General features: G+C 49.1%; 1 protein-coding gene and 1 long non-coding RNA gene across 5 annotated transcripts in view; one reads left to right on the top strand and one right to left on the bottom strand.

Moving 5' to 3' along the window:
• Positions 1-26,422, bottom strand: part of LOC144156262 (cyclin-dependent kinase 14-like) — a 172,319-nt gene that overhangs the window by 95,015 nt on the left and 50,882 nt on the right. The window lies entirely within an intron of this gene.
• Positions 23,162-24,923, top strand: LOC144173687 (uncharacterized). The gene is made up of 3 exons (XR_013323361.1): positions 23,162-23,279; positions 24,420-24,588; positions 24,784-24,923. It is a non-coding gene; the product is annotated as an uncharacterized LOC144173687 (long non-coding RNA).

Raw genomic sequence — 26,422 nt, 5'->3', positions numbered from 1 at the left:
TCACCGATCGATGGTCGTATGAAGTGAAATTTGAAGTGAAAGCTTCCTCTTTGTACTAATACACTTAGTGACAAGGACTTTTCAACTACAGCCGATCAAACAAGGAGAGTAACGCAATCGACGATGATCGCCCGTAAAACAAGCGAGTCTCGCGGACCGCAGGCTGGTCCGCTCCGGTGAGCCGTGCTTTTGAACACCTGCGCACTTATGAGTTCATTTTAAATAAACTCCACTGGTTTGCGTCATCGTTACGAATACATACTGCAGCGCTAGCTTGCCGTTTTTTCCGTGGCTCAGTCACAAAATTCAGCGAGCGTCAGAAGCGTGAAATATGTTTGTGATTCCGAAAGTAGTGGCTGTAAAACGAAGTGGTCAGGCGAACTGAGTGGCCGTTCCGTTTCCTTGTTTGCTCTCACTCTATTTACGCTCTTGCATCATATATCCCCAGTTCGCACTTAACAGACTAGAATAAGGGTCGGCAACGTATTCAGGTGTAGTGCCGAGTTGCATGAAGTCGACACGGCGGAGGGCTGGATGGCAAATCAGGTGGGAGGGGGAGGGGGAGGGGGAGGTGGGCCTTGAAGGCAAAGAGAAAAAATTCAGTGGATTGACAATAATATGCGACAATAATCTGGCAAAGTGTGAATATGGGGAACAATGCAGCTGGAAGCGATCAATTTTCTGTCCTTGTCTCCCCGTCAAACACTATTGGTCAAAACTGGCGTGTCGGCGTCCAGATATTAGTGACAGGGGGAGGGGCGAGGGTTCTGACGACGTGCTGGGGCCGCATAATACAGCCCTGAGGGCCACACTCGGCCCGCGGGCTCTAGGTTGCCGACCCCTGCAGTAGATATAACCAACACAATCAGTGACGATCGCATGTAAATATTTGGGCCGTGCACCGTGTATGTGGCTGTGTTATATTATGTAAATATAGAATTACACATCTCTGCAATAGGGGACTGATTTGGTGCTTGTTTTGCGTGCTTTAATTAATTACGCTTAATTTGTTTATTTGACGCTATTGCCTCACCTACTCGCTAATATACATGTACCGTGCCGTTCGTAAATCGTATGGCGTAAAATGTTAAGCAACGATAATTTAGTTTGCGAAAATACAAAATAAAATTTCCACTCGTTTTCAAGGCGGTGCCAGGCCAGCCGTGTCAGCGGAGTCAGCTGCGCTTTTCGCGTCGTCTTGCATATGCTCCCGCTCTGAAGCAACCATTTACAGTAGCAGCATTCTCTGTTTATGGTATACTTTCGAAGTGTTTCCTTGTCAACGGTACGCAAGAATAAAGAACGATAAGGATCTTCAGGAAGTTAGACCACCGGACTTGGAGATACTGTCCCACGTCGCTAAGATCGCGACAGCTCGCTCAAAAGAAAGTCGATAAATCGGCATGTTGTAGCGGATATTATTTTGTTTAGCCTCTGCAACTACTTTAAGGGCATTTTATTCAGTGCGCAGTCACTTAACTCTTTCGCTACCGCCGGAAAATTGACCAATTTTAGGGGTCCAAGAAAACATTTTTTTCCTACTAAAAAATTGGTTAGGCACTAATTGCAGGAACACAAAATGCAGATTACCTAACGGCCTTTCCAATAACACCAGTTTTTAAAGGTTTTTATATATCATAGTTGTAAAAAAAATATCAAAATCAAAATTTTTGTGAAGTTGTCGAAAAAAATGATAAAAAAGGAGTTGTGTATATCAAACCACCGGTAGTAGAAAAAAATTAGAATATACATTTTGTAGGAAAACATTTCAAAAACCCGGACTAGAAAAAATGTCGACTTGCGTGGAACAGTTTGTCAGATATAAAAAAAAAATGTTAGCATGCACGGTGCTCGTGTCATGCGGTGAAGCCCAACCTCCAATTCAAAATGTGCAATTTCGGGTGGTTTCCTGGAATAAATCTGGCGCTTCGTCATTATCAGAGGCACCCATTAGCCCCCACATAACATAAAAACATTTTGTCAATGGCTGACTTTTCATTTACAGCGAGCACAATATTTGGGACAAGCACGCGATGCGGAAAAAAACATGCATGAAGTTGAAAACGGAACGCCGTGGCTGATGCTTGTTGTCGTTCACGGTCAGTTATCTCTCAAAACATAAAGCTGAGCTTTATTATAATCTTATTACTCGCAATTGTAGCCTTGCTCGCAAAAATGAGGTACGATGAGCTAGAATCGTGCCCTGCGATCTTTGGCCGAGTAGTAGTTGCGCGATGAAAAAGATCAGCACAACGAGCCTTCTCTATTGCAGCGCCTCCTAACATTTTTCAAATGAGACAGTACAAAAAATTATCGGAGACTCCGTCTGAATAGGCAGTTCAACTAAGCAGCAACATTAGACACCCGGATGGAAACGAAACGGATGGAAACGAATGAAAGCAACATTAGACCTCGCATGGAAACGAAACTGGAAGGCGAACAGCTGGCAGTATAAGGCCGGTTTGAAGCTCGGCGGAACAGATATCTGGCGACTGGGTGTGATCTTTTGACTTGCATCTGAAGTTCTTGTCGCAGAAATCGGGTTAGGGTGTTTCCTGCTAGTCGCGTCACATCGACAGTCGTGGATGGGTTCTGCAAGATTTTTTTCGTACGCCAACTGTAATCCGCACAAAATTTTTCCCGAAACGTCAAACATTTCAACAATATTGATCTCTCATTCGGAAACGTAACGAAGCTGTTTAAAACACCCCGCAATGACTATCAGGCCAACTCGCACCTCAGAGACCAATAGTTTGGACGGAAACAAATTTTGTGAATCTGTTGCGGGTCCTTCATAGATGCGTGAGCCCGGATCCGTTTCGGGAGTTTTGTTGAGGCGGACTTGATTTGTTCACGCCTTCTAGTGTTCCACAAAAACCCCTCGGTTAGCTTTAGACGCTTCTCCTGAGACACCTTGGTACGCCCCATTCCACCCCCCCCCCCCCCCCTTTTTTTGCCCAACGGTCGTCCTTTCGCACACGCCGTCCCGCCGCTCCGCGCTCACGTTACGTCTTCCTCCCCACGCGCAGGCGGCTACGGCCATCACAGCAGACCAATCCGCCGGGAAAGTACAGCGCTTTCATGGGCAGCACGAAGGCGTGACACAAGTCCGATATCAGAGACCTTTGATCTTGCAGATAAGCAACCGTCCGCGACGCCGAAGAGGAAGCAGTAACGACCGCTTTTGTGATCGCAGGCTAATCATCGGGCTTTTCTTATCTCGCTACAGCATACAAAGGGACGAAGCGCAACCAGTAAGGAACAGAGATGCCACGAACGACCGTCTTCTTACTTATGTTCTTAATCTCCGCTCGGAGGCGGGCTTTTCGTGGGTAGATGGGGCTGATCTTTGAACGGTGGGAGCGAGCAAAAGTAATGCAAAACATGCGGGCGTTTCTCGCCTCCACCAGAAAAGCCGCGATCGAAGCAGCGACGAAAGAAATCGTGGCAGAATGTATCGCCCCTTCCGCAGCCAATCTGTACGCGAAGTTTCAGCGAAAGTAGACACGAGGACGGAGTGCAGGTTGGCACGCTTGAGGTGCTGCGCCGCTTCAAGATCCCCGCTCATCGAGACGCCACCGTGTGCTACCTGCACACGCTCTCGAATGACCCCATGCAGTCAAGTAGGCCAACGCTACTTAGTAAAAAAGCGCTCAGTATTAGCCGAGTTATCGTTCATTAAACACAAAGCAGCCGCGTCGGCGGATTGCCTCGAAAGCGCGTCATCCCTATTTCATATTTGCCGCGCTTTCGAGGCGCTTTTTCAAAGAAAGTGCTACGAGTTGTGCGGCGCCTCCGCCAGATGGCGCCACGGGTCCCGCGACCGAGAGAAGACGCAGTGAAACATCCCCCTCGCGAGGGGCACGATCAAATGCAGAGCATTTCCGGGGGCGCACGACGTTAAGTAGTTTGCGTTACGTTAATGTTGTTGCACTTGTGGCAACTGCTGACGAGAGAGGGCTCGTCAGCAGTAATTTGAATGAGTCAACGATATAAGGCGCGTTAGTAGCGTCCCATTCTGTGTCGGCTTTGTGGCGCAGTGGTTAGAGCACCATGTACATTGCGTTCCGCCCGCAGGGTCGAGGGATCGAAACCGGGCGCCGGATAGTATTTTTTTTATATAGTATGGAGGGGTGCGGTGCGGACTACGGACGTCAACGCGGGTGACATCGTGAGTTACTGAAATGCTCTGCATTTAAAATACTCGCTAAGCCTGCACACCAATGCTTATCACATTTACGTAGATAATCAATCCCCGACGGCTGGGTTATGCCTCGACTTATCTAACGAGGGCTGCAGATTGATTTGGACTATGCTTGAAGGCCAACTGCACTCAAAATTTCGACCTCTTGAAAACCCTATTCCCGTATAGTGTGCTTAAAAAGAAAGCAACATGCAAAATACAACAGCTGAAATACGCGCGTGGTCGCCGCAGGCGGTCAGCAAAAATCAGCGATTTCGAAACCGAAACCGAGGAGAGCGCGGCCATTGCAGTGACGTTGCAGCCGTCCAGCGAGCGGCCGAACGGTCGCCAGCTCGGGGGAAAGTCTGCGCGCAAGCTCTACGCGCGCACGGGGCAGCAGGTGGGTGAAGCGTGCGCAGCAGAGCTCGACTGGCTCGACCGGTTCTCCAGCTGCATGGCTGGCCAGAGGAAGAAGCCCCCGTCCGCTGGAATGTCACAGGCGCGTCATGGCTGTTTATGCGATCCGCCGGCATGTGCAGCGGGGTCTGCGGCGGAGCTTTTAAATGCATAGCATTTTAGTAACTCACAATGTCACGCGGCGTTGGCGTGCCTTGTCGTAGTCCGCATGCGCGCCTTGTCGTAGTCCGCAGGCGCGCCTTGTCGTAGTCCGCAGCCAGGAAGAAATACCAGTTTCCGGCGCCCGGTTTCGAACCCATGACGCCGCGGGCGGAACGCAAGGTGCCCGGCGCACTACCGACCGAGCCACGAAACCGACACAGATTTCGCTGCACCGAACGCGCCTTATATCCTTCACTCATTTCTCGTTTGTTTCGAAAGCGCCACAAGTTGTCCCGCGCCTCCAAAAGATGGCGACACGGGTCCCGCGATCAAGAGATACGACTTGCCGGCGCACCCCCTCGGAAATGCTGTGCATTTGATCGTGCCCCTCGCGAGGGGGATGTCTTTTCTTTTTATTTGTTCGGACTGTCGCTTACGTTAGCGTCGGGTCGATGCACTCTTAGAGGTGGGCAATGCCGCGAACCATGCATTGGGTTTGTTTATTTGTGCTTTGCTTTTGCGGCCCGGCTGTCGGTGTTGTTTGTGTGCCAAGGGAGGTGCGTGTTCCGTTCTTTCTTTCTTTGCCGCATGTGTTATCTCTTCTGATAGGGAGAGCGTTCCGAACTAACGTGAACAGCCTAGAATAATCTTCGTTGATCTACAGTGTTCTGTATACAATTCGACTATTTTATTCGCTTCTGTCTGATTAACGAGACGTTTCACGGGGCTACCACTCGTGTCCCAGCTGATTTGGGGTCCTTACTACGCATTAAAAATAAATTTGGTAAAGGTGAAATTTACTTTGAACGTACAGTACGCACCACTAAGCCAACTGAGACATGACTGGTAGCCCCGTGAAATGCGTGGTTAATTAGACGCGTTTAAAATAGCCCCGTCGCAGGCGACGCTGCACCTGCCGGCGGACGCGCAAACAGCCATGAAGCGGAAGCGACACTGCGGCCGGCCCTCCGCTTTTTTCCTACGGCCAGGCAGGACCGTCGGTAGAGCACTGCTGGGCGCGCTTCTCCTGGGGCCGCGGCGAGGGCGAAGCGTTGCGCGCAGGTTTGCTCCGGCCGGTCGGCCGCTGGAGCGCCAGCTGGGCCGGCTGGAGCGTCACTTCAGCCTAGCCGTAATGGCCGCGCTCTCCTTAATTCGGTGTCAAAATCAATTTTTGATGGTCGTTTGCGGACGCGGATACGCGTATTTCATAGGACATATTTTGTAACTTGCAGTATTTTTAGGCAGACTATGCGGAAATAACGTTTTCACGAGGTGAAAATTTTGAGTGCAGTTGGCCTCCATCAGGAAATCTTGAACTTGGCATACCGCAAAACATTTCCCATCACGGCGGGCAATGTGCGGATATTTGCAAAATACTACATGGCGCCACGATGGGAAGGTACGAACGTTCGTTACCACGCACAATGCACGGAGTTTACAGTACTATTAGAACATTTTCACTGGTCCAAGCTCACGGGTTCGAACCCGGCCGCGTAGGCAGTTTTTCTGATTGAGACAAAAAAAAAAAAAAAACGAAAACGCCCGAGCGCAGAGCGATTTGAGCGCACGTTACAGATCCCCAGGTAGTCTACATAACTCCGGCGAACCTCATAGCACAAGTCTATCTTGGCGCGTAACCCTTCCCCCATTTTCAAAGGCACACTTCACGTGAAAGCATGCTCGGGGATGCCCGGAGGAAAGGGTTGGAGCATGTAGAAGTCCCTGCAACACTGTTCAACATTTGAGGGATTTTACAACATTGCCAATCAGCGCGTCCGTGCAGCGCTTAGACGACCAACATCGCCGTGACTGGCGGCTTCCTTCTGCAGTTGCAGCAATAAAGAGCAGCCTAGTCAAGGAAGATCGCAACAGCAGCAAATCACAGGCTGGAAAGGTGTCTGGAGCGCCGAGCAAATCAGCGACAGATAAGCTTTCTCAGCGCTTTCCAGGCACCAATAAGTGAAGAGGCACCCAAAGCGGCGGCGAGTAAATCACGGAGTGCTGGCGATAACTATAGCGTTCGCTGCAGTGCCTCGCAGTGCGAAAGAAAAAGAAGGCGCTTACCAACATTGAAAAGATGTCAACGGATAATAGCCGGCTCTATAGCCTGCGCATAGAGACGCGAGTCAGACAAGCGTCTTGACCTGTCCAATCCAGAGCGTACTCGCAAGCTGGCATCAGTAGCGGGAAGCGCACTTGTCACAAAATCTACGACCTCGCTCTCCCTCCGTGGCACCCGGCCGTGCGTACACGGCGCAGTGCTGCGGAACTGCTCCATCCACAGAGGCACACAACGAGCAGCGTTCGAGGGACACAGCGTAGCCATGCTTAAGAGACCGACCTGTGGGCAGACGCCGGAGGAGCTCCCTGTGTGGCAACCAGCCGGGCGGCCAGGTGCGCGCACGCTACACTACGCAAGGGGGGCAGGGCGCCACTCCAATCTGGCAAATGCGGCGGCCAGAGCGGCGCCGCGGCCAGACGGCGCCGGCCCCGGATCGATGCGACCCACCTGGCCACGCGGTACGGACGCAGCGTGCATGTGCGCCCAACACGGACACGTGTGCACGACGCCGCCCAACCTGGACTACGGGGCGCCGCCGCTCGCGACACACGTGGGCCTCCTGGCACGGGGACCCACGAGAACATCCGGGTCGCAATAGAAGCGCACAAGAGGCCTCTGCATACGCGGTTTCCTCGAACAGGCGAGAGAGCAGAGCGCTTTCGTCGCCAGCGGCAGGAAGACACACGTGCAGTGGCGGCGAAAGAAAGCACGGCGGAGCACCCGGAGCTCGTGCTGCAAGCCATCCGGAGTGGCAGCCCGCCCACCGACGACACTCGCTCACGCAGGCACGTTACATGGTGTGCCGCCTCCGGTGCGCAAAATTCCGTTCAACTAAAGGCACAAAAGGTGTACCTGCTTCGATGTCGAACGCAAGGCACCTTAATATATATTCCACAGACGGTATTCACAATACTCTACAGGGGTGTCCAGCAAAATATCTGTACATTTTCATCACCGACATCTTCAACAAGCACAAGGTGGTTCGGGAATGGTCGCTTGAAATTAAGCCACTTCGAGGCCTTGTCCCAATCGAGGGAACCGAGTTAGCGAGACGTCGAACACAGCTAGCAGGTGCTCCTGCGCAGGAGTAACGTTCTCCGCCAGGGAATGTTTTGACGGTGCCGGGGCGGAGCGCCCTCGTAGCAAAAAGCCGAGTTGCAGATCGAATAATGCAAGCAGCAGCACTGACGCGTCACATGGAGCGATCGAAGTTGCCGGCGGCGACCGGTCGCCGGTCCTAACTTCGTCAGGCGGCCTCCCAACAAGTGGCGTTCGATCGGTCGCGCCGAATGGAAAGGACACTGCGCTCCTTCCGAGTGCAGTGGTCCAAATTCACTGCTGCCGCCACCTAAGAACGCTGCCCCCCGTACCGCAGTGTACCATATATTCAGGCAATGGGTCGAACGCGGCCCCGTGTCAACTGGACTAGACGTGCACTACTTCATTCCACCTTTCCTACTTTTTAACGCCAGAGCTGTTTTAAGCTTGAGCTTGGTTCGCTGGCGTTAGCAAAGAGAAAAAAAAAAATACCGAGGGAAAAAACTACCCCGGCGCGATGTGCCCGGCACGACCTTCGCGCAGTGGCTTTGAAAAAAAAAAAAAAAGAAAAGAAAACGAGCGCCCGTCGTCGTCCAGGATTGCGCGAGGGCTTGCGTCACGTGAGGTGCCCCAATTAAGCTTCGTCGTCGTCGCTTCCGGCGCGACCAACCCGTGCCCCCCGGCCCCGAGCCGGAGACGTGTTGCCCACGTGACTCTTGGTCGGTTGAGCTTGGGAATTCTGGGGCGGGGTCGTTGAGACGGGGATGCCCTTGGTGGGTCGGAGGGAGGCGGGCTTGACTCGCGGTCGGAGACGCCGAAGTCTTGGCGGCCGTTAACCTCAAGGGTGACAGACAACGACGACGATTGCTACTGAATAAAACGCTGTACACACTTTACTGGTCTTTGCTTTACAGTGCCGTCCACAACGGCTTTTCACTGCTGGGGTCCGGCTGCTCCCTCTCTCCTGGGATCCGCTGTCAGTGTGGGGGGGAAGCTAGGTCGACGCCCAGCTCTGCTGCGCTTCTCCAGCCTTGCACCACTAGTGCAAGCTGCGCCATTTTTTTTTTACAAAAATAGAAAAAAAAAGCAACGAAAGAAATCGAGGTGGGGTCTAGCATGGCATGCGTATACGGACCAAATGCTCATGCTCATGCAGGCGGAATAAAATGCGATTTTGAAGGCTCGCGCTTCCGCTACGTACACCATTTTCCCTTGGCCGCAACGTACTGCAAAGGTGTCACGCTGTTGATGGTCCCCTTCCCCATGGTCCATGGTGTGATAAGGATTGTACCGCGCCCCACGCAAAAGCACCACTGCACGAACACCTCACGTTTCTCGAGTGCGCTCGCAAGCTTCGCGACTGACTGCCCACGGTCGCCTGACGAGGAGCGGCTGGGTCCACGTGAATCTGGCAGCTGATTATTAACCGACTCCGGAGCTGAATGACGAGGACCCGCTCATGAACAAGAAGCGGTGTAGTACACCCCGCTTGCGGTGTATACCGGTCACTCACTGCTCGAGCGAGTGACCGCTACCCCATTCGACGTGTGTTCAACGTAGTGGGTTAAAGTAAGCATAACTCGCCTGACCATGATAAGCCCAGCATCGAAAGTTAGCAGGCCATTCGTAACGGTGGAAGTCGTCATTGGTCGCTGCCGTGGGCCAAGGAAGGAGAAAACGCCTGATCTCGCACAGCAGCCGCTCACGAGGGTTCGAGACAACGTCTGAATGCCGGCTACAAAGACCAACAGCGCCGTGGTGCAGACTTAAATCAGCCACCAGCGGGCGCACAGCGTTCTTTTCAAATTACGACATGTTGGATGGCAGGGCCATACTATATATGCCTCCTACCAGGCAGTAATTTTCGGTATCCGGTCAACATGTCACCGGACAAATTGGTCCCGGACAATATGGTTCCAAGTGGAAACCCTGGCGAAATGGTTTCAAGTCAGCTTAAAGCGTATACCCTTTGAGGCACATTACCGCGATTAATCCGTTCTTTCACGTTACTTAGTAACCGATGACATGTTTTCTTGCATTTGACTTAACTTTAGCGTGACAAAGGTCTGCGTTATACAAAGAGGAGGTCATTTTTGTGTATGATTTTGCTCTTAATTTTGACTCTAAGTTAGTAATCACCAACTGAGCTAGTCCTCTGCTTTTGCCCAACGAATATTCCTACACTCGTATACGCTGCATTGAGCCTGCAGGCAAAGGAAAATTTGCAAGACAAAGGCTACAATTTTGAATAAAACTTTTTGGAGTCCAATCATGAGCCATTCGGCGTTCATTCATGAGAGGTGTTCACGTTAACTAACAAGGCTGAAGTAGCCGTTATTACAAAATAGCACAGCCACTGAATATGAGCGACGTCGGAAAGTGGCTCATCGCATCTCACTAAGACTGCACCCTGTCTTCTGAAAAAATAAAAACAGAAAAGGGAAGAAAAAAAAATAATTTGCTTCCGCGCCCCTATAACGAAGTTTGCTATGCGGCGAGCTGCCTCATGACGAATGATCCTACGTCACCAAACGACCAATTACAAATCGACGCATGACAAAACGCCCTATGACGAGCGGGCCTACTATCGTATGAAAACATGCAGTAATTGCACAACAAATGTCTTGCCATCTTGCTGCAGCTTCATTAAACACCTTGAAACTTCAAGAACGGTTCTAAAACATCCGCAACGTTCCATCCCTCCCCTAAAAATTAATCGCTTTTTTTCGGGGTCGAAGGATTGACTTGGGACTTTTTCGTCCGGGTTTCCCCTTGGGACCACACTGCCCGGGGCCACGCTGCCCTACGCCCGCAGTTTCCAGCTGCAGTTCCTCGGCTCGCAGACAAAATAGACGTAAATGCGGTCTGCAAGTGCCGCCGCAATGTGGTGATTACCAGTTCTATACGTCGGGTTCAGATCGTCGTTTGTACGACTGACACCAATACCGCTCCACACCCTGAGCTTTATTTTGAGAGCGAAAAGCCTACGATGCACACACCGCAATAAAAATCATATTGCATCACTTTAAACAACGAAATACTCAATTCTGTTACACGAACACGCCCACAGCGCGGCCCACACGGATCGAATTTCGCCGATTAACTTTAGCCACCGGCTGCTGCCGATAATTAAAACTGAAAGAATAAATCATTATGGTGCCCAAATTACTTATTTTTACGACTTCAATACCAGAAAACTGACTGCGCCAATCATTAAACATGTCCAGCGTCAGCTTTCCCCACTTTTCCGAATCTCACCTTTGAACCAGGTAATTATGTTTCGTAATAAGTCACACGACATCCTTTTGCTTACCCTTAGATTGAACGCCTGTGGGCGGCATACTTCAGCGTTTTGTTCTTTTTCAGTAGATTCGCTCTACGCGGCTCGGCGAAACGAAGCTGCTCACTAGTGCGCCGTTTTCGTTTTTCTTCGGCGAACGTCCACCGCCAATGCTTCTATAGCCCCCACCTTCCAGCATCCCTTTTGCGTGTACCACTGAGAAAATTGGCTCTATACAGTGGCGACTAATCTCAGCTCCCGCGAGCGGAGAATAAAAGAACGACGCGTCTTACGTAAGAAGGGCGCCTTGCACAACCTCACTAGCAAGAAGAAAAGAACAGACCATCTCCACAGCGTGCCACCCGTGGAATTTGACAACACAGCACCCTTCAAGACGGATGAAACTGAGGGCCTGCTACACAATCGTGCGCGCGCGCTTGAGCAGAACCTTGAAGCGAAAGCTATAAAGTGCCGCGTTTTAATGCGAGACCCGCGACCGCCCGCATTCTAGGTCAATTGGACAGCTCTGTAAAGCGTGCACCAACACACGACGCGCGAGCGTGCGGTAAAGCCATCGTTTGGTAGTGGTCAAAACTTTGCGTTACCGCATCGTTTGAAAGTGGTCAAAACGTTTGGAGAGAGAGAGAGAAAATGACTTTATTGAATCTTTTCCGGCGGGGAGGAGGCGGATCAGGCCACGCAGGGCTTCACCGCTCCCCTGTCTACGAAACTAGGCAGACCCCGAAGCTATGCCTGGGCTGCAGCGCAGGCTACTCGGCGAGTCCTCAGAGAGGTTTGGAAATTATGCGGTAAACTTGTCCGCGAGCAAGCGAGTGGCGTTAGCGCTTCCACCGGCGGCGTTTCCCGAGTTGGGACCACGAGCCCGAGGGTGACAGCAGCGGCACCCGCGGGCCGACCCGATTATGCCAGGCGCGATCACGTCAGCGGCAGCACCTAGGGAGAAGTTCTATGCTTGAGGCGACTGCGTAGTCTGGGAAGACTTCTTTTCCCTTCACGAGCGCAATCAGCGAACAGGGCGCAGAACGCGGCACATTGTGAGCGGCTTTTCTTGGGTTAAAAAATAGAAGCTCGACCACGTTATCTGAAATTCTGTTGATAAGCGTACCTTGGTGCTCCGCCGGTTACGTCCAAAGGTATGGCTCTGGTGCGACGTTTTGCCTCCCTGCTTGCGGAAGAGTTTTCCTTAGGCAGATCTTCCTCGCAGCGTGAAGCTCCGCCACAATTAAGCAGATTACTTTTACTTCTGGGGCGATTGCGATAAAGTAACGGCGCACTATATACTTGGAAAGTTAGGCGATTCCCACATTACGGACACTGGCTCACCGCATGCTTCAAGACTACTTCCATCAGTGGCGACTTGTTCCCCGGATGACGCCTGGCAACAGCAAGGAATAGTCCATGGGGATAGCGTGTGCTAAGGCGCGCAGAAATGCAGCAAGGCCGATTAATCGGAGCTGGCGCAGCGTGGCAGAGCGCAACCAACTTTTGCCTCCATGCCGGATTTAGATGCCGCGCCTCGTTGCTTGGCCACCGCGAGGACTTGCGGCTTCGTGCCGTGGGGGTTGGTCAAGCGATGAGGTGATGTACAGGTGCCGTCATAAGTAATTGAACAAGGATTGTAACAAGCAAAAGAGCCTTGATTTGGAGCCGCTGCCGACATTTCATTGGTCATCTTAGGAGCTTAAAAATTCAACTTTGTAGCTATTTGAGGTGTGTGTGTAAGGGGGGGGGGGGGGGTATTTTGAATTAGTTTGGAATACACAACACTGAAATAACCTTTAGTGAAAGTGTTTTAACGGAATATCACAAGTTACAAACTGCACTGCCTGTGGAGGATCCAAGGAAGAAGCACAACCCAGACGCCCCGTTCTCGTGAAGCAATGGAACACACTCTGATCGAGGCAGCTGTCTTTCTCTTCACCCCCGCTATCGCCCTCTGGCAGCGCCCATCTCATTATTTACGACCGTGCCTTCTCGCAAACTTGTTAAATTGTATTCAGGCTGCATGCGTAGACAACGTAAAATGCAGTAAAAAATTTCAAATGGAAAAACACTGCGCTTGTAAGGCTTCCTTTTAGCATTTCAATGCTGAAGTTATGTTTGCACATCTTGATTGCATTGTACGAACAAGTGTAGAGCCACGGCAGGAGTTGCACAAAGCGAGGTGGTGGTGGTCATCGCACCATTTCCATCCCCGTGGCGCACGTCCAACCCGATCGTAATTTCAATAATGTTGCTATATTTAGCCACTTGGCTTGTGGAACTAAATTTCACTTGAGATACATCAACTATTGACACACACCACTCGACGTACATCACCATCACAATGCGCACAAACGTTCCCTTGACAAACCCCAAATCATGCACTGCATTTCACACTCATGTACGAGCCATGGCGAAGTGACGTTGTTTTCAATGGACTCACTATTTCGCGTCGTGCAACTTCCTGTGATCTGGAACACGTTGTCACTAATATCCCTGCGTTTGCATCACTGTTCAGTATCACAAAGGACGACTAAAGGGGAATCTAATGTAGCGCGTATAGTAAACAAGGGACTGGCGAAGCGCAATGACCCAGCAGCCGTGGTTTTTTTTTTTTTTTTTTTTTTTTTTTTTGCCACAGCCAATGTGGAAGGCCGTTTCAGTGAACACAACTGGATCACGCTTTATCGCTTGCTTCCTTCCAGCTCTCCCCGTGGCTCGTGCGTTCCCTAGTGAGCGACGACAAGAGCGGCGACCGGAAGGCGGAAGACGAGGCGACACCAAGATGATCACCGCAAAAAACTTGGCTGCTTGAAAGATCATGTCGGCCTTTTTCCCCACCGAAACTGGAGGAAGCGTCCTTTCAGGCTGTTTTGGAGCAGCCTGGCGCAGGAAAGCGGAACTGCGCAATATGCGCCTCACCGCTGCATACTTTTGCAGTGATGAACAGCGAGCTTGAAACAGCGAACGCACCGCAAAGTACGCTCAGTGTTTCTATTTCCATTAATCCCAAGACCTCTCGTTTAAATGCACGGCAAATGGCAGCTGCAAATGAAACGAAAGCACAGCCCGAATAACGCTAACTGCCCTCAAGCATTTCCAGCGGGCATTTTTCTTCGAGGACGAGGCGGCGCGCGCGCCGCCAGAGCCAACATTCCGACGACTGGCAGCGCAATGATGCGGGCCCATTACTGTCTTTGCGCCAGTTCTTATAATGGCTTATCGTAGGTCTTCTATCAAGACATCCTACAGCGCCGTGCTCTTTTTTTTTTTTTTTAAGCGAAGCTGTTTAGCAATTCTTTATTTTGCCTGTCCGCAGTTAGGAACACCAAGAAAGAGCCGAGGGCACGTCAGCGCGTGCCTCACGGCGATCTCCTGGCAGGTAAAAAAGAACAAAGAAAATGCCGAGCGCTCGTGTGCGAGTGCCTCGCGGCGACCGCCCAACGTCTCCGGCGCACGTTTGTCAAGCCGAGCAATACCCACTTGGGAAATTGACCAAGATTGGCAAAAAAAAAAAAAAAAATCCTCCAGCGTTCGCCGTAATAGTCGCAACACTTGTGCGGAACGAGAAAGACATGCCATAGCGTACGGGCCCCTAAGGTGATGTCCAATTATTATCACTTAAAAAAAAAGAAAAAAAAAAAAGGGAAGCTCACACTTATGACAACAGTGATGGAGTAAAGGTCAGTGTGCGGCAGCGAAGAAGAAAATCGGCTTCAATTGTGGAGTTTAACCGTCTTGATGGTCGTGAAGGTTGCGTACCGCTTCGCTACCTTGAAGTCATGCGCGTTACTGTGAGCTTCCTACATTTTTTGTATGGAATTGATTGGAGGTGATTGGAAGTTTTTATGAACAGGTCAGTGTCGGGCGTTTTTTTTTTTTCTTCTTTTTTTTTTCGAACAACCGGCGAGCAGATGGCACCGTTCCGGCGTCTCCGTGTCTGCTGCGAACAACAGCAACCGGGTGAATATATACCAGCCCACCGACTCAAGTTACTAATTATGCACGTTAAGCGCACGAAGCAGACTAGATCAGGAAGGCCTGCAAGTAACGACCCGGTAATACGACGCCCGTTTTTAGTACGTCGAAAGATGCGGCTTCAACCATTTAGCCCTTACCTCACACCCCATGGCCCATGTCAGGAATTCACAAGACGGGCGCTGTCCCTCTTGTGTCCCTTTTGTTTCCCATCGTCGTTGTTTCGTGTTGCTACACTTTGAAATGCATACTTCCACAATGACCTCTGGGATATCCTACGCACAAAACCGAAGAAGTTTTGGAGATTACTTGGCACGAAAAACGCCGACTCCCACAGCATCCCTCTCGTTGACTCGGACGGCTCGCCAACCCAGCAGGATCAGTGTCCTAATGTCCTTAACTCCTATTTCTCATCTGTATTCACTTGTGAACCTAGCCACGATACCCCCACTTTACGACACTCGGACTATAGCGAGATGCTTCCAATGGAAGCAACTACAGAGGGTATCATAAAACTAATCAACAACCTGCAGTCCTCTAGTGCTCCCGGTCCAGACAATCCAGCAAAGGTATTAAAGGCTACCAACACAGCATCGAGCCGCTTTCTCCAAATTATTTTCCCCCAGTCCATTTCTGAAGGCACCATTCCGGACGATTGGAAACTGAGAAAAGCTGCACCAGTCTTCAAATCCGGCCATAAATCTGACCCATCCAACTATCGCCCCATCGCGCTAACCTGCATCGCGTGCAAGCTACTAGAGCACGTAATTTATTCCCATACCGCTGCTCACCTGGACAATAACAATTTCTTCTTTCACAACCAGCACGGGTTCCGCCGGGGTTTTTCATGTGAAACCCAGCTTTTCCAGCTCACTACAGACCTTAACCTATATCTAGATTCTTCTTTTCAAACAGATGTGATCTTTATTGACTTTTCCAAAGCTTTCGACCATGTCCCTCACCAAAGACTCATTAGTAAACTCTCGTGTCTTTGCCTGCCCCCGCTGATATTATCGTGGATTAGATGCTTTTTAACAGATCGCTCCCAGTTCACCACCGTCGCCCGACGTCAGTCACGCACAACCACGGTAACGTCAGGGGTACCGCAAGGCTCAGTCCTCAGCCCTCTTTTATTTTTAATCTATATTAATGAATCACCGTCAGGGATCTCCTCCTCCATCCGGCTTTTCGCAGACGACTGTGTTCTGTACAAGAAAATTTCTGGTAAAAATGATCAGCTCCTTCTCCAAAACGACCTAACCCACTTAGAAAAGTGGTGTTCGCTATGGATGATGCAACTAAACGTTTCGAAATGTAAATTTATGCACGTCACCCGCAAACACTCTCCCGTTAGCTTTACATACTCGGTCACCTCAACTGACTTATCAACGGTGGAGACCTGCCGGTACCTCGGTGTCCTTTTAAACAGCAAGCTAACCTGGTCTGACCACATCCAAAAACTTGCAGCCGATGCCTCTAAGGTCCTCGGGTACATCCGAAGATCGCTATCATGCTCATCTGCTAGAGTCCGCCAATTGGCATACACCACCTTTGTACGCGCAAAGCTTGATTACGCTTAAGCAATTCGGAACCCCCTTCAAACTTATTTGATAAATTCTCTTGAGTCTATTCAAAATCGTGCAGCCCGTTTTATTTCTTCTACATAAGGCTTTCCTTCGAGCATCTCAGCTATAAAGTCGTGCCTCGGTCTCCCCACACTTGTTTCTAGGCGGAAAATAGCAAGGCTCTGTCGTTTTCATGAACTATATTATACATTTTCCGACATACACACCTCATTATTGCTACCCCCATTGCGCACCTCACGCCGCCTACATAGCTCAATGAGCAAGCAGCGCCTCCATGGCTCCACAAATGCGTTCAACAAATCTTTTCTTCCTATTGTCATAGAGGAGTGCAATAACCTGCCTGAATCTATAGCAACTGAACGCGACCCTAATAAATTCAAGATGTCATTAACAGTACACGTATAAAACTAGACCCCATGTCCGAACAGCGCGTAGTACAACCAAACCCAGATGTTAGTGTACAGTTTCCATGTATCTATCTGCTGTTCTCCTTGCTCTGTTTATTCGCTGTTACCCCATGCGCTAATCTGACTCTTGTTGACACATTCTCCTCCTATTGGCGCCCTATGCGTCGTGTCCTCCTTATTTCCTCCTGTGACTACATGTGCTCAACACTACAACCCTGTTGTGCGCCAACTTTGCTTGTGTACCGTCCATACTGCTGGCTCACCTTTTCATGGATGATGTTAAATCTTTTGTATTTTCTCCCTCGGTTTTTTTAAAGCCCTTGCTACCCCGTGCAGTCAAACGGCTGCTGGGGTGAGTCCCTTCTTGTTTCTCCCCAAAAACGTCTTTCCCTGTTTTAAATGTTGGCTGATTTTTTTCTCTTTGGTGTTCCATTTGTTTTTCCTCCTGTCTTGTTTTCCTTTTGTTTCTCCGAACATGTATACGCTTTCATGTTTTTCGCTTTCCCCCATTTATGCAATCCTCCTGCTATTGTGTTGTCATGCTTATGTAGTCTTCTTGTTCTTGCTGTTGCCGTGTTTAGGTAGACATCCTGCTATTGGGCGGCTTTTTCACGCACTTCCGGCAAAGAAATGCGTCGTCAGCTCAGCGTCGGCTCGCCGGCTGATCTGCAGCGTAGTGCCGGAGTGCTTGGACATTTTACGACAAACGAAACAAGTGTAAACAAACGCTTAACCGTTTGTATTGAATGCAACACGGCCATAACACGACATGGATATTCTCTTACCTGAGTACGTTCTATAAAGAAAGCGTTGAAGCCCCGTGGCACTTTCGTGCAATCGCAGAGAACGTCCTGAGCCGAATGCCCGGATTTGACGCGCACCTTTTTATTCAACTTCAAAACAATCCAGAGATGCGTTTCGAACGAACACAACGTCACAACATGCGTTGCAAGTCTGAACAGCGATTGACAGACGATGGGTTGCCTCCTCCTGCCCGTCGTAAATTCGGCACTCACCTCGCGCGCGGTTTGCGGGGACGAACAGCAAGTCAACTATGGCGCGCAAGCCGAGATGGCTTTTAGCCACGCACACTGCACATACCCCACGCGAGGTTGAGTCGTACGTCGCTTGAGAAAGATAATCCAGACCATGGGAAGCACTATCCACCCGCAGAAGCACAGCGTCGCATTTCATCGCGAAACAAAGGCGTCCACAACACACACACCATCGCCTCCTGTAATGCCAAACGCATCTCGCACATCTCGCACTTCCCAATGGGAATGAATGATACGCCTGCAGTGCCCACATGTCGCGAGGTGGGGCCCCGAGCTGAACCGGGATCACGGAACCGTAACCGACTTCTAAGCGGTTTGTGCCTTGTTGCCAAGGCAACCGATGTTTGAGATTGTCAAAGAAATGGCGCTCGCTCCAGCGCTAGAAAGCTCAGAGCCGCGGCGGAGAATATTTTGCCAACGTAGCCGCTCTCCACCACGCGTCGCCCCAAGCTGAACTGGTCACATGATTGAAGCGTTTTGCGCACGGGTTCTGTATCGGTTTAAAATGTATTTTTCACATGCCGCCGGCAGGAATTACCACCGCCGCAAAATAAGACCCGGCACCAGCGGGGCCACATCTGATACGGCGCTTTTTGGATAAACAGTGCGCGGTGCATCAAAGAGAACGAGCACACGATCCTCCCCGTGCGGCTGCGAGTTCGCCGCCGATAAAAAGTCACGTGCCGCCGATAGCAACTGCACCAACGTACACCGCGAAACACATGCCGCCGAACACATGCGGCCAGATTTTTCGTTCGCTTTTCCAGCCTTGAGCGGAGTGCGGGATTCATGGTGTCAACAAAGCTTGCCCGTAGCAGACGACAGTCTGAGCAGCGCAATAGCGGAAGTACGTCACCTCTGAGGAGCGCAGCATCATGGGAGGGAAGGCTCGCGCGTCGCCAACAGCGGAGAGTAAGTTGAAAGGAGGAGGAAACGCGGAGCGACGATAATGCGCGGTTTTTGATTTACGATTTCTCAGCTAATACTCATCGCTTTAACAAAATTCTTGCGGGAGGAAATTGCTAATACATTGCTTTATTTGGTTACATGTACATCCATGCATCGGCGGAAGGTATTTCAGGACCCCTTTAAGGGTAATTAAATGATGATGAGGATGTACCAACATGCCCAACTTTCAATTCTGATGATACCTGGTGCATCAGTTCTCTGTTTGCTGTGCATAGTAAACAGCACCGTGCCACACGCATACTGCCACCTCCGGAATGGCCTCAGCTCTGGACGGTACAAAACATGGCCCTTGCGATGTGCGTCGCTTTCACAGCTCGTGAACCCTTCCTCGATATGACCATCGCTACGGCCAATCCGACAGGCCGAATTTCACACCACACTTTACTCCGAACGTCTTCAGTAAGCTGTGCATGTTTATTATTATTTTTTTGCAGCCTAATTTACTCTGCTGGAAGAGCGAACCGCGAATTTTCACCTGCGTATACTTTTTTGTTTGCCAGATACGTCGCTTTAAGTAATCAGCGCGCTAATTCCTAAACACTGTCCACAAGGCCGAAAAAATGGCTCGTTCGCTCAGCAAGAGGACAACCTTCAGTGCTAGGCAGCTGATATTATGACTGAAACGCACGTTAACAAGGTATGAGCTAGTATGGCACGACAGCTTGGTGCTTCGATTGCAAAGGTTTTTAATTGCACGCGACCTGAACGCCAGTTCGGTCCAATCTGGACACGGCGGTAGAGAGTAGGCAATGAAAAATGCAGCCCAAGGGTTGCCCTCAGCCGAATTGCGAAGCAGAAATGGCGCTCCGATGCGGAACTGCGGGGCGAACGGCTGCAGGGAGGAAGCGGGGCAACGAGCCTGCAGGGCCACACGGAGTGAAGTCCGCACCTGCTGCCCATTCCCGGGAACGGAAAGAACGCAGCGACAAATGGAACAGTACCAAGGGCTCGTCTAGCTCTTGGCGCGTGTGGCTGCGTGTGCGTGGGTGTGCATTCAAATCACGAGGCACAATATTTCTCGCTGCTGCGTCCCGTTGAAGATAATTCGAGCTCCTCGCTCAGAAAACCTCTACTGTCGTTGCAGAGCTCCCACGTGAGAAGGACCTGGCCGATTTCGAGAGCGCCGGACTCGCACACCCAGTGACAGCTTGCAGCTCCACGGCGAAAACAAAGACCTAGAAAAGCACAGCGTCCGCCAGATGGCCGCAAATAATCGAAGTACCGAAACGAACAAGAGAGAACCCCAAACAAGTGTGCAGAGGAGGAAGGCAGCGATAATACACGGAAGAGAGAAATGATTTCTTCAATGCGGGAGCATTCCCTGGAGACTCCCCTTAGAGAAATTTGCCGGTTCGCCCGTAATGCGCGTCACAAGAGTTCGTAACAAGTCCTAGGACCATAATAAAAATGTTAATTGAACAAAAAAAGAATCAAATCCCACTGCATAGATAACAATTCAATTAATTAAAGGGCAAACGCACGTATAGGTGTATCTACGGAGACGAGCCTCTCGAAAGAATGTTTCCGCGATATCTAACAATAATTTCCAACTCGGAATTGTTTCTGCAAATGTTAATTTCGTCTCACGCAACGCCCCTGTAAGCATACCACGGCGGCACCTCAATTAGTGGCCACGCACAAGGCCCCCAAGTTCGCGGCAACGAGATACTACGGCTGACACAATGAAGCGGCCGAACGGCAGCGTCGCCGTGACAAGGTTTCCTCCAGCCACTGGCCTCACCCCACAACGCGTGCGGGAAGAAAAAGTGCAACGACGACGATAGTTGAACGCGAGGCTTTCTCGTCACGGATTCTTTGCCTGTCGTCGAAACGGAGCAATCGGCCAGACGGCGACTTCAGAACGCGAGGGACCGAGGTTCCATTCCGGCCACGGGAAGCGTTCTTTGCTTTCACTTCACCCACGATCATCCATCATCACACTCTTAATCTGGTTCCATATAAGTTCCAGTTAAAAAGGGTGGTCCATATATTTTATGTGGATCCGAACGAAAGAATAACTGGAACGAAGCATATAGGTGGATCTTATCTGGAACCGTCAGCTTGTTTTCTTTATGTTCGTGGTTTTTATCTGGAACCGAAGAAATGGGGTCATGCGATGTCGGCGGTTCCGGTTACTGTTCCACTTATGTCCCAGTAAACGGTTGGGGAGAGTGCGCTTGTATATTTTTTGCTCGTGTCTTGTTCCACATAACTCGTGCATGGCAGTGAAGTATGCACTCTTTCATGCATCAACTGGAACAATGAACCGCATATATATTAGGTGCTTCTTGACCCAAGATGCACGTGCGCGTCTAATATACACGCGCACACCGCACATAAAATCTAATGAACTTCGCCGACAAACTGCCTTGCAGCAGTTAACTTTCATAATACGGCTAAGCTGCAGTTTTAGTGATGTCCTTTGACAGCAAACGAAATCCCACTTTTTTGTCAACGCCGTACAAAGCATTAAAAATGTCGAGAGGAGGTTATCTTAGGCAAAAGAAGAAATTGCAGGAACCCATTTCCAGGTGTTCTGCGGCACCCAAACCGCTTTCGTGAACATCGTATTTTTCTAATTTGAGGCGTCAAGTACAAAATCGCCAGTGACTTCAATTTGGGAAGGACTAAACGTCTTCCCTTTCCCCGTCTGCCGTTCGGGCAAAGCCATAGCTGCTATAGCGCTGAAGAATTCGTGGTGCTTTTGTGAACATCTTCATTACGAAATACTTGTTGAGGCCATTACATTTTATGTATTTGGTTTACAAAGTTTCGCAGAAACGGCAGCTTTTGTTCAACACTCAGTCATCATCTCGCTGTGGTGTAGTACGCGCTCAATGGTACTTAGTCCACGTTACTTATGTTGTGATGGGGTACATACATAATGGTAACCGACTGCGTCACATTTTACACTGCACACATCATGCTACGCATGCAGTTATATGCTAAGAAGTTCGTTTTTGTATTTTGTCTCGTCCCGGCTATTAATTTTCACAAGCAAAAACGAAAGCCTCTTTGCAGGAGGAGAACGACACAGAACCCGGAGAACTAAATATACCCGCGGCATCTGCCTTACATTCTATATATTTGTACTGAAATGTAATTGTTATTTCAAATTATGCATTGCAATATCGCGAAAATTCGCAGTGTTACCATAATGTTGTTACTTGCCATAGTAATTCAAGTTCACCGAATGACCTGCCTTCTCCTCCTGGTCCCCCCGTTGCTCTTTTCGTGCACTATTGGTGTTCATGAAGAAAAACTGCTGGAAAACGGGCAGATGTATTATTACTCGCTAATTAGCGAGTATACACTGGATTCACTATACGGAAGTAGTTTTCTATAACGTGGACATCAAAAAGGGTTGCAGTATATATTATTGGTATTGCAAAGGCTTGTTGTCAAGAGAACGCAGTCAATAAAGAAGCGTCGTTTTGTCTTCACTGCAAAGAACTAAAAAAAGCTGTCATCAAAGTTTACGCACACATACCGCACGCGCTCACAGCCCGCGGAGAGAAACAACTTTAGCCCAACTAACGTGTTAAATTGGCTAATATCTGAGCTCTTTGTTCCAGCCTCAGAGCTGCGTAGACGTCCGCTTAGAGGAATACTCCCATTTGCCGAAGCAAATATAAGCGATCAAGGGTGCCGAGCTTGTGATCTCTTCCGCGGACTGGTCACTGGCCACGGCGTGCATCGCCCAAGGCACGGAGGAAGAAAAAGTTGGCCGAAACCGTTACGAAACGACCGCGACGACCGCCACTTCAGCGCGGCATGCCGTGCGCATGCGTTGACAGCCGCAAGGCAGCGCCGCTTGCGTTGATGCGTGGTATAGTGGGACGGCAACGGGTACAACGACGATGAGGGAAAAACGGGACTGCGTGAACAATTTTAACGACAGCAGCGCCCCTACGTCTCAACGTTAACGCAAGCTAGTTTTTGTTCTTCCGCATGCAGCGCCACCAGTGGCCTTCTATAGCGGTTTTCTTGATTGCTCGCGTTATGCGCCTGATGTACTAAATGAACTGTCGGTCAGACTGGCGGGAACGGTTACGTGCGGTTACCAGTTTGGTTGTGGCGTGAAACTGCGGATTTCTTCATGTCCTCGGGCTGTATTTACTGTTCGACGAAGTGAAGTTTTGCCGGGAGGCGCAAAAAAGGTCAGTGCTGCTTATTTATGTTCTGGTAACGGTTGTTGATCTTTGACTTGTTCATCACTGCGTCCAATAAACGTGCCGCTCTGCTGCCTGTTCGATGCGAGAAACGTTTGCGGCCGTTATTCACTTAAGCTTGTGTGTGTCTTTGTCGGAGTCGGCTTGACAGTTCTGACCGTACGTTATCTAGTGCTATTTAGAAAGTGGCTGGTGCGCGCATTTCTCGAGTCTGCATGTCCCCTTATGGTGTGGTGTTGCTTAGTTGTATATTGACGGTTGCTGTACCTGTCAGCGGTACTGAATCTTCTCGGGTTAGTCGCACGCTATTGTCTCGCGCGCACACACTGCACGGCTTGTTTGTCGGAGCGTCTGTCTTTAGACTTATCGGTATTTTCAAACTTCCGTGTTAATTGCGTTGTGTTGGTCTTCTGAGAGCCATAAATTTACTGTGCTAATCACGCTATTCCGCCTAATGTTGATGTGCGTTCAAGACGTTGGCGGCAGCACTGCTTACTTTTATCTGTGCTGTGTGTGTAGTTGTTCCCCGTTTCTTCCAATGCCTTCGATGAATTCATATGGTCTATTTACACTAGTCAACTTTAGTTGGCTCCCTGACGTGTTGTGAAATGCAAGGGAAAGTGGTTGTCTGAGCAGCAGCGTAGTAACAAAACGTTCCTTTTGTGAGGTGGAAACATGCAGAAAGTGTGGAGCCGTTTCTATGCTGTCAATGTCAGTGGTAACCTGAGACCTCAGAATAATTACCCATAAAGCTCACGTGTGGACTATTATAAGTTTTAACGTCACAAAATAAGTTTAAAAATAATTCATTCCTGCCATTTTATGCTATCAATGTCAGTGGCAGATAGAGAGTTGGAATAATTTTCGAAACGCTCAGGTGCAAAGTTGTTGCATCATGATGTGCACCAAACATTAATCCATTTATTTTCTCCTTTGAACGCAGAAATTATACTGCAAAAGCAAATTGCTACATTCTGTATTCATACTCTATGACCTGTTCAAAAAGAGTCTGTGGCTGACTGTGGAGACATTTGGCCCTCCACTGATAGTTTGTGACAAATGTTTTTGTTCCGCTGCAAAAAAAAAATGAAAACAAATTATTTCCATTCTTTACATGCTCCTGCGAAGTCATGGCTGTGGCACTTACTGGCTGAAGACATCCTCGGCATGCTGAAGGGTCGTCGGGGAGAGTGTGGCGGATTATGAATGCCCTGTGGAGCTCATAAGCCACAAAAGAGAACCTTTTGAGTCGTGCATATTGTGCAGATATTCACCAGTTCGCATAGACCAAGGACAGGTGAGCTTAAAGTATGTTCAAATATTTTTATATCTCAAATTGTTTAGCAAGGAAAGATTACCAGGGCTTCCGCTGTAAAAAAGACATTCGACTTTCGTAGAACGAATCAGACATTGTTCAATATTTTCTCGTGCTCCCTGGGTAAAGCAAAGCATAAATTTATTCTCTGATATTTTTGTACTGTTTATTTTCTAGGCAATAGGGCGAAGACAGACCTACAACAGCTGTACAAGGAATGCATATGACCATTTTAATTGTATTTGGACCCCTTCTTGGAAGTGTATCATCAGAAAGCAACACATCAAAGCTCTTGCACGGGATGAAATTATTGCATTCTACAAGTAAGTACGCACTGCCTTTTTTGGGTCTTTTATGGCGCGTTTTTAGGTAGTTTCTTTGTAACTAATGGTTTGAAACTTGTTACTTCTTTTCAGTGACAGCTTGGCCTGTGGCTCAAGGTGACAGTAGGAGCTTTTCGGAACACGTTAGCGAAAGTGCACTTTGAGACGTCCCTGGTAAGCTGGCATTTTGTTTTTGCGGGACTCAATTTGTGGGGCTGTTCATCCTAATAGAACTCACTGTTAAGAAGTTATCGTGAACGCCAATATTGGCCATTGTGTTCACATTACGCCTATTACGGATGATCCAACAATGGCCAAAAAAAGCAATATTTTGTATTTAAGTTTTGTAAATATTTAGCTTTTACACCTTGTGAGTTGTTGCTGTGATTTGCCAGCACCACGGACACGCCCAACGTGGTTGCTGCTACAACAATACGGTGGCAACTGACGATTTAAATTTCCCGCTTTTAATACGCCCGTAGCACCAATAATACTCCCAAATACAGCCGTAGCATGAGTAATGCTTGCATTGGATTTTGACAGGTGGTTATATAAGGGGTAATTTTTTAAAGGGAATTGTTTAGAGCACAGAAAGTGTTGTCTGCAATAAAATGTGCTGTAGTTGTGATTTATAAGAAAATGGTGCAACAGCCTAGTTCAGCATTAGTCAGCTCAACTTCTGCCTTATACCACTACGAACCATGGAGGTAATACATATCGAGAGGGAAATATTTTAGGTGGAACGAATTCCTCAAACATTTTCTGCCACAGTGCGATATTTATGATTTCCTATGACTGGCCATTTATTTCTTTGCGGTAGAAACATCGTTTAGCTGTAAGTTATATTAAGCCAGCCTCACTACAGCATTCTAGGGAGCACATTATACAGTACAGAGAACATTTTTTGCAGAGAGAAGGTGTGTAAAATATAATGCCGAAAGGTGATTATAGTAATTATTATTTGATTAATAAACGAAACCTCTCAAGAATAAAAAACCTTATATTCAGGATACCAAGGCAGCAAGGTGGGATACTTTCCAGAATCAGGGCAATTTCATTGATTGTCTGTGGTGATATTGTTTAGCGCACTTTCACCTTTAGCAGCACTCCCAGAAAAAACCCAAGAAATCACTGATTTTAAAGCAATTACTGTGTTATGAAAGGGCCTAAGCAACTCACTCATTTAAAGCAACCATGTAACAAAATATTCTTGTTTCCTCGAAGGTACATGAGGTGAGAAGTAAGTCTTCTCGAGGCCCGGCTATTCTGAGAGAAGGGACTGGCGCCATCAATATTGCCCGCTTGAAACACATCACGGATTCGCCGCCTGCATTGTCACTTCAGAATGTGGTCATCCTCTTCGCCGCATATGTCATCTTTTTCATCTTGTCATCATGTTCTTATGGTTGTGTGCCTTTGAAGAGTTCTTGGGACTTTTTCACGGAGTTCTTGGAAAGCATGAGAAATTTGCCAGTGGCCTGGTGTCATTTAAG

This window comes from Haemaphysalis longicornis, unplaced genomic scaffold (genome assembly GCF_048455015.1).
Source record: "Haemaphysalis longicornis isolate Haplotype H1 unplaced genomic scaffold, Haemaphysalis longicornis Haplotype H1 scaffold_1, whole genome shotgun sequence".
Taxonomy (NCBI): domain Eukaryota; kingdom Metazoa; phylum Arthropoda; class Arachnida; order Ixodida; family Ixodidae; genus Haemaphysalis; species Haemaphysalis longicornis.
The sequence above is the reverse complement of the archived record's forward strand: the minus strand, read 5'-3'. Positions and strand labels throughout refer to the sequence as shown.